Here is an 8,443-nt window from a genome sequence, read left to right as displayed (position 1 = left end):
CTCCCAAACTATTATAGCTAAGTGAGTAAATAGTATCACTCCAGTCCCTGGTATTCAACCACCGGTTATGGAAAGCTGTTGTAATTCTGTTTGGTTAAACATGTTGGCTAAAAGCAGGCATAACAGGTAGACCAGGAAATCAAGTCCATAGACAACCTAAATAACATATTTATTTTTGCTGGAAAAGACACATAATATTATATTGTAATTTTAGGTCTTTAATCATCGTGGAGAAAATTTGAGATGATGACAGAGAGTAGACAAGGGCAATTTCCAGGTCTTTCTTAAGAGACACAACTCGTACTGTGAAGATCATGGGGTTTGGATTCAGACACTGGTTCTCTTTCATCCCAACTTTGTGACCTTAGCAAGCTAGTGAACCTCATTTTCTGCATCTGTAAAATGGGGCTAATGGTACCTTACAAACTTACAGGGTTTTTATAAGGATTAATGATAATATATGCAGAATGACTATTATTATTATCTGTTTACTCATACTCTGCTATACCGTTCATTAGCTATTACTGGTTTTTTTTTTGTTTTGTTTTGTTTTCATGTTCAGTCCTATTTATAAATGTCCAAAGAAAAGTCACGTTGTTTTGGCCTTGGCCACAGGCTCTGTCTCCTGCTCATACTCTATCTCCACCTAGGCTCGTTTTCTCCACAAGGGTCCTTTCAAGAGTGTTTTGCCTTTATGTCTGGTATCAAGGGACTTTTCTTCTTCCTCGATGGAGGATTTATCATCCTGATCTTCATCACTGCTGGCATCCAGTTTATCCATATCCTCAAAATCACTTACGTCACTCTCCTCCACCTCATCATCTTCCACAAACTCTCTCTTCCCCACATCTTCTTCATCGTCGTCATCTTTTTCCTCAGAATCTGAAGAGTCACTCTCTGCCTCCTGCTGTTCCAGGGCCTTGTCGAAGGCATGAATGGGAAAGTTGTAGATGTCACCATACGTATCTTGTTTCAGTCTCTCCAGCAATTCCTTTTCAATAGCATTATCCAGCTGAGCAGCTATTAATGCCTTTTCCTCTCTTCTTTTTTCCCTCCGTTCCACCTTCTTACTCAAGGGAACAAGTTTCCTCTGTCGCTTTAGTGTAAGTTTTCTAATTCGAATTAGGCACTGGGTGATCTTGGTGAATCTCTGCTTACACTTGTGTCGAACGAAACGGGGCCAGTAAATTAGATTTTCATCTATTTGCTCCAGTGCTTTCTCATAGTTTTTACGAAGCCGGACCCGTTCCCAGAGACTCCTAGGAAAAGCTGCTCGCTCTATAACCTTCATATACAAGTAGCACTGTCCTTTCTCTTCTTTGATAGTGGCATACTGACTGTTTGCCAGGGGACAAGACGACCGATTACACAGTCCAGTCAGGCTATATTCATTTCTGCAAAAACTCTGAGTCTTAGTTCTAATCTTAAAGGAACAAAACTGCTTGTTTCCTAGTGTATCCCAGGTAACATCATCTGACTGCATGGCGTCCGCGGTTCAGAATGCAAAGCCTGGCCAGATCTAGGGAGCAGCCATGCTTCTTCCGGAAAATCACTTCCGGAGAGCCTAGCTATTACTGTTTTTACTATTCACTATACATAAACTACATTCTAATCCAGTTAAGTCCCTCACTAGTGGCTTACAAACATTTCACAATCATCAAAAACAAGCAAATATACAGATTAAATAAATAAGCAAACAAAAAAGCCTTTTCAGGTTGAGGTATCTTACTATAAATTTTCCATAATTTTTTTTTAGCTTCCATTCCTCAACCTTGTGGAGGAAGGAAGGAAGGAAGGAAGGAAGGAAGGGAGGGAGGGAGGGACGGAGGGAGGAAGGAAGAAAGGAAGTGAATGAAAGATAACCAGATTAAAGTGTTAGTATCGAATTTAAATTCTCCTTTAAGATAGCCAAAGATTAAGAAGTGTATCTAAATAAGCAATTTCAAGAAGAGTTTACATTCAGTAATGCCAATATTCCCACATGTATTTTATAATCTTTCTCTAAATAGGGTGCTCCTTTGCCCTGGTTTACCTGGGACACTTCCAGTTTATTCCTATGATTCTGGCTTAATTAGTAGTAGTCTCTAATATCCTTCCACTCTTAAAGGTATCCTACTTTGGATAATAAGTATACTCATCCTATATAAAGCATTTTATGCTTGAATTTTCATGAGAACCCACAGTTAGATGCGATGCAATAGAAGGTATTAACTTGACCAAATTTCACAGATTGGAAAAAAAGAAAAGTTACAGATTAACACCAAGACTGTGAAATGTTTTCATAGCAAATTTTCAAGTTAACATTTTATTAATGGATTGCAATATAACAAAAAAGATCAAGCAAGCAAGAAAGATGTACAGAACCAAGAGAGGACCAAAGCAAATGGAAACCTGTGCCAAGTCACTGGCGGCAGGGCTCCTGGTGGCCAGGGCTGTGAGGAGAACTTGGACATTAAATGTGCAATTTTTGAAAAAAAATTGCATAATATATAGATTTTTAAAAAACACTAACAGAGTTCAAAACTTAACTTATTTTGAATTCCAGAGTCCTGTACCCTGAAGATGAGTTTATTGAATGATTTATTGAATCAAAGAATGATGGGTTATAAAAAATATCCAGGGTCTAGATTGCTTTTCCTTTCCCCTCCCCCATTGTGTTCCTCCTCTCCTGTTACCCCCTCCCTGCCCCGCTCTTCTCCATAAACTTCATATTACCAAGAAAGGGAGAGAAACTGGGATCATGTTTTTGCCTATTAAAAACTGAGATTTTTGGATTAATTCTAACTTGTGAGAAAAATCCAAATCTATTACATTTTGTAACTTAAGTAAGTTATGGAAGCAATAGTTATGCTGACTTAAACATTAGTTTATGAAGTATGAATATAATAATTTTTATTATGATGTCACTTATCCCTTTAAACAGAGTTTTAAGCCCTGTGTTTTTCAAAGTTATTTATTTGCTCAGCCTCACCTCAATTGAATTTAATACTCATCAGGAAAACAAAATGGATATCTTGGGATGGAAGAAAGAATAGATGGCTGCCAATGACAAAGACCTAAATGTAAATTAAGTCTAATGAGTTCTAGGAAATTATAATCACAAAGTAATTGTGAATCACATATTTTTTGTCTTTCACTGACTTGCCATAAGTAAATCTCTATGAGTAAAAATTTCTGTAAATTCTATGCTTAAAAAATACCCAATCTGAAGTCCTCTGGTAATCCAGAGACCCTTCTGACATTAATCTATTAATATTTTCCATTACTGCATGTACAAGGAGGCTAGTACATATTTCTTTATTTCTTTTTAAAAATTAGTTTAGTAGGCCTTTCTTAACATGACACCCAAAGGCAGAAATTATTAAGATAAGGTATAGTAGAATTGACCAAATAAGAACAAAATCTTCTGTAGAGCAAAGCTCACCATAAACAAAATCTAGGACCAGAATATGTAAAATACGTGTTGGACAAAAGGTTGCTACACTGAATACATGAGTTCTCAAAAGTCAATTTAAAAAATTGTCTCAGAAAAAAGGGCAAAGATTTCAAAAGACAATTTACATCTTAAGACTTACAAATAGCAAATAAAAAAGGTATTCATCCTCACTGATAATCAAAGAAATCCAAGTTAACATAACAATGGGATAAAGTGCTTTTACCTAGTAGACAGAGAAAGAATTTTTAGAGTGATAATATCCATACTGATGAGGTTGAAGGACACAAGTCATTTTCGTACATTGTTGGTGAGAATGTAAGGCAGTGAAACTTTTCTAGAGAGAAATATGGTGCTATGCATTAAAAACCTTAGTGATGTACAAATCATTTGAGAGAGAAATTTTCCTTCTAAGGATTGTTCCTAGGAATTGATTGGAGAAGAGCACAGAGTATGATATATAAAGGTATTCATCACAGGGATTCCCACAGATTGGTAAAGGGTCAACTGTCTATCAATACTGAATGAAATAAATATGGTACATTTATAGATGGAATATTATTCATTCATTAAGGATATAAATTTAAATCTATTGACACACAAAAATACGAATATATACTTAATTGAAAAAAACTAGTTACAAAAGAATGTTTATAGCAGGATCCCATTTTTAAAAAGAAGAATATATACTGGGACGCCTGGGTGGCTCCATCAGTTAAGTGTCTGCCTTCGGCTCAGGTCATGATCCCAGGGTCCTGGGATCGAATCCCCCATTGGGCTCCTTGCTCAGTGGGGAGACTGCTTCACCCTCTGCCTGCCACTCCCCCCTGCTTGTGCTCTCTCTCTTTCCCTCTGACAAATAAATAGATAAAATCTTAAAAAAAAAAAAGAATATACACTAAAATTATATCAGGTATCTTTTTCTGTGGTAGGATTCTGTAGAATTTTTACTTTCTCCTTTATGTCTGTTTGTACTTCTTAAATTATTTACAATCAGAATAAAAGTGATAAAGTTATTTCCCTATTATGAAGGGGTTAAGTGCCCTGGTAAGTAATTTCTGGTCATTTTTTATTAGGTCGCTGTGAAGTTTGGTTCTCTGTCCAAAAAAAAAGGTCATATTTATATTCTACTGAAAACCTAAATGGAAAGTGTGCTTCCTACCTGAAACCTCTGACAGTGACAGTGGGAAATTTCTACATGTGAGGCTGTGACCTCTGCAAACAAAAGGGTCCTGTGAAGTGAAAGTTCCCATATGAGATGGCTTAAATCAGCTTTGTGAGTGGGGCAGGCCATTTGGAGGGAAGATTTCTTAATATCAAATTGTTGTTATTCTAAAGGTTGGCACCTCTTAATTTTATTCTCAGCCCCACTTCTTCTTACTTCATAGCACAAAGTGAACCAGATCTTGGGAATCAGAAGAAAAAGAAACTGGAGGGAACTGGGAAAGAAGGATATGATGACAAAAAGAAAAACTTCCTGCCTGTGGCTTGGAAAACAACACTATCAGGCCCATCAATTTGGTGTTAATTTTGTCTATGGAAAATCACAAAAATGAGCCCAAATACCTCTCCTCCTGGTCCACACATAAATTTTCAATCAAAATTTAGCCCAGAGGGGGGGAAATGAGCCAAATAAATACATGTAGCTAGCTAAATCCCTCACAAAGGGGCCTTCAGTGTTTCTACTCAGCATAAGAACGTAACTCCTGGCTCTTCTACTGAAATGATTCATGAAAAAGAAAAGCTAAATATGTTTTCTTAAGAAGCAAGTCAATGTGTCAGAAAAATATGATTGTCCTAATCCAGTTTAACTTTTCACCTCAATAAATAAGCAAGAGAAATTTGCAACCTGAACCGTTCTTAGCAGTGAATGTTTCTCTTCCTTCTTGCTCCTGAAGAGTTTTTCTTTTTTATCCTGGGGCTGAAGGAATATTATAATTCATCAAAATTTCATCCCTACAGGAATCTGGATACCCCCAAAAAATGAGCTAGTGAAAGAAATGATGAAATTTGCTTTCACAAATAGTTTTTATTTATTCTTTTATTTTATTTTATTTTTTTTAAGATTTTATTTATTTATTTGAGAGAGAATGAGAGATAGCATGAGAGGGAAGAGGGTCAGAGGGAGAAGCAGACTCCCCGCCGAGCAGGGAGCCCGATGCGGGACCCGATCCCGGGACTCCAGGATCATGACCTGAGCCGAAGGCAGTCGCTTTACCAACTGAGCCACCCAGGCGCCCTCACAAATAGTTTTTAAAAAGAGGCAGGCACCCATTCGGATACAACCTGGGGTGAGAGCAGAGGATGAATGCAAGGCCCTCTGGAAGATGTTCTTTCCCAGGAGGCGGAGAAGTGGACCAGGGGTCAGGGCACAGTACTCCACCAGTATCAACCAGTTATGTAATCTGGAGTGAGTCCCTTCACTGCTCCAAAACTCCATATAAGAAATGGAGAACAGGTTGGTAGTGCCAGAGGCAGGGGGTGGGCAAAATGGGTAGAAGTGATCAAAAGGTTCAAACTTCCGTTAGAACATTGGTCAGTCCTCAGGATGTCATGGAAAGCATGGTGGCGACAGTTAACAATACTGCATATTTGAAAGCTGCTAGGAGAGTAAATCTTAAGAGTTCTCATCACAAGAGAAAAAAAATTGCAACTACGTATGGTGACGGATGGTAACTAGACTGAGAGTGGTGATTGTTTCACAGTGTATACAAATACCAAAACATTGTGCTGTACATCATAATGTTACATGTCAATAACAACTCAGTTAAAAAAAAAAACGGAAATGACACTGACATTTTAATGGTTAGACGAGGGGCGCCTGTGTGACTCAGTTGGTTAAGCATCTGCCTTCGGCTCAGGTCACAATCCCGGGGTCCTGGGATAGAGCCGCACAACCAGCTCCCTGCTCCGCGGGAAGCCCGCTTCTCCCTCTCCCACTCCCCCTGCTTGTGTTCCCTCTCTCGCTATATCTCTCTCTGTCAAATAAATAAATAAAATCTTTAAAAAAATTTTTTTAAATGGTTAGACGAAATGGTTTTATTTGAGCCTTATAGTTCTAAGATCCAATTACTTATATTTTACTAAACTGGGGGGGGGGGGATGATACAGACCAACATGCACAGTATGATCCAATTTTTGTTAAATAAAGTAGAAACAAGTCATAAAACAAAAACCTACATGTAAGGTAAAGGCTGGAATTAAACAACAAAAATTACATAGATTGCAGCTTTTGATAATTCTTCTTACACATCGTTAGTCAGTATAATATTTCAAGTAGTGTCTTTTCCCAACCTGTGTCTTGATTTTTTTTTACTCTTCTAACGCTTTCTTTGAGGAACAGCAATCATTTTTAATGCAGATCAATTTATTATTTTTCCCCTTTAAATGAGCACTTTTTATGTCCTGCTTAAACACTCTTTCACTATGCCAAGAAATGACGCTATCAGAGGTTTATTTTTATTTTTATCTTTTTGCATCAAGTCGGTCAACCAGCGGACCATGGCAAATTCTGCCCTCGACGTGTCATAAGTTGACATAGCTTGTTTCAAAATGAAACTTCCAGGAAGGAAGTCAAGGAGAAGCTTTGAAGATCTGTGTTTCACTTTTTCTCTGCTGATGGTAATCAGTGAGTGCCCTGGGAAACCAATTCTCTCTAGCTCTCCAGTATGCTCTCTAAATCTCACCATGTGTCACTGGCAAATTCCCCTATTTCGTCAACCTGTTCCCTGAATGCTCTCTTGACTTTCTTAAACTAACTGAAACTGTCTGCAGTCCCACCTCACCCATCCCTCCTAGCGAGGGTGGATCCGGGTTTTTTAGAGTCCTGCAATGTATACAATTTGGGGAAACTTTTTAAAGAAAAGAAAGTAAGTAACAGAAGAAAATAGAAAATACCTGGGGCAGTGTGCATAAAACTGACAAATATATAAAGCCCACAGCAGCTCTGGGTGGGGCCCGTTGCAAGTGAGGGGTTCTGACCCCAGGTCACAGGTCCCTCCATAGCCTTCGGGGGGAGGCTTTTTTGTCCTCATGCATCTTTGTGCACAAGAACCAGAGTTGGGGTACATCGTGTTTTTAGGTCATTTATTTCTCTCCTTCCAACAAGAGCCCTGATGTATACAGGCCATCTATCTACTTTTTCTCTCTCTCTTTTTTAATTTAACTTAATTTTATTATGTTATGTTAGTCACCATACAGTACATCATTAGTTTTTGATGTGGTGATCCACGATTCATTGTTTTCGTATAACACCCAGTGCTCCATGCAGTACGTGTCCTCCTTAATACCCATCACTGGGCCAACCCTCCCCCCTCCCCCCTCCCCTCCAAAACCCTCAGTTTGTTTCTCAGAGTCCATCGTCTCTCATGGTTCGTCTCTCCCTCCGATCTCCCCCCCTTCACTTTTCCCTTCCTTCTCCTAATGTCCTCCGTGCTATCCCTTATGTTCCACAAATAAGTGAAACCATACGATAATTGACTTTCTCTGCTTGACTTATTTCACTTAGCATCATCTCCTCCAGTCCCATCCATGTTGATGTAAAAGTCAGGTATTCATCCTTTCTGATGGCTGAGTAATATTCCATTGTATATATGGACCACATCTTCTTTATCCATTCCTCTGTGGAAGGGCATCTCGGCTCTTTCCACAGTTTGGCTACCTCCCTTGGCCAATTATCTTCTTTTATTGAGAATTTAAACTCACTTGGGACAGCTCTTGGCCCACCTTCGTCACTCAACTTCCATAAAAACGATTGGCCCAACACCATTGTCCTCATGGTTTATGCTGCCCCTCCAATCCCGTGTCCCCTCCAGCCACGCTTCAATCTCCGATTGCCCTCATAGCAAATCATCTCCCAGAGCCTTCTGACGTGGCTGCTCTCCCCTCCTCACCCCCAAACTATCCTCAACCCTCCTCACACACAAGAAAGTGTCATTCTCAAGTCAATCACGAGTCTCATGTTTCCAAAAGCAGTGGTCTCTCTGTCTTCATCTTCCTCGTCACCTGAGC

At 39.0% G+C, this 8,443-nt stretch overlaps 1 pseudogene; it reads right to left on the bottom strand.

Annotated features, from left to right (window-relative positions):
- Nucleotides 1–567: 567 nt before the first annotated feature.
- On the bottom strand, nucleotides 568–1,547 carry LOC114211535 (protein MAK16 homolog pseudogene; annotated as a pseudogene).
- Between the last annotated feature and the right edge of the window lie 6,896 nt (nucleotides 1,548–8,443).

Source organism: Eumetopias jubatus, unplaced genomic scaffold, assembly GCF_037043125.1.
Source record: "Eumetopias jubatus isolate StellerSeaLion01/CBP00866 unplaced genomic scaffold, mEumJub1_p1.0 scaffold_3, whole genome shotgun sequence".
Lineage (NCBI taxonomy): Eukaryota > Metazoa > Chordata > Mammalia > Carnivora > Otariidae > Eumetopias > Eumetopias jubatus.
Note: the sequence above shows the minus strand (reverse complement) of the source record. Positions and strands in the feature narration are given on the sequence as shown.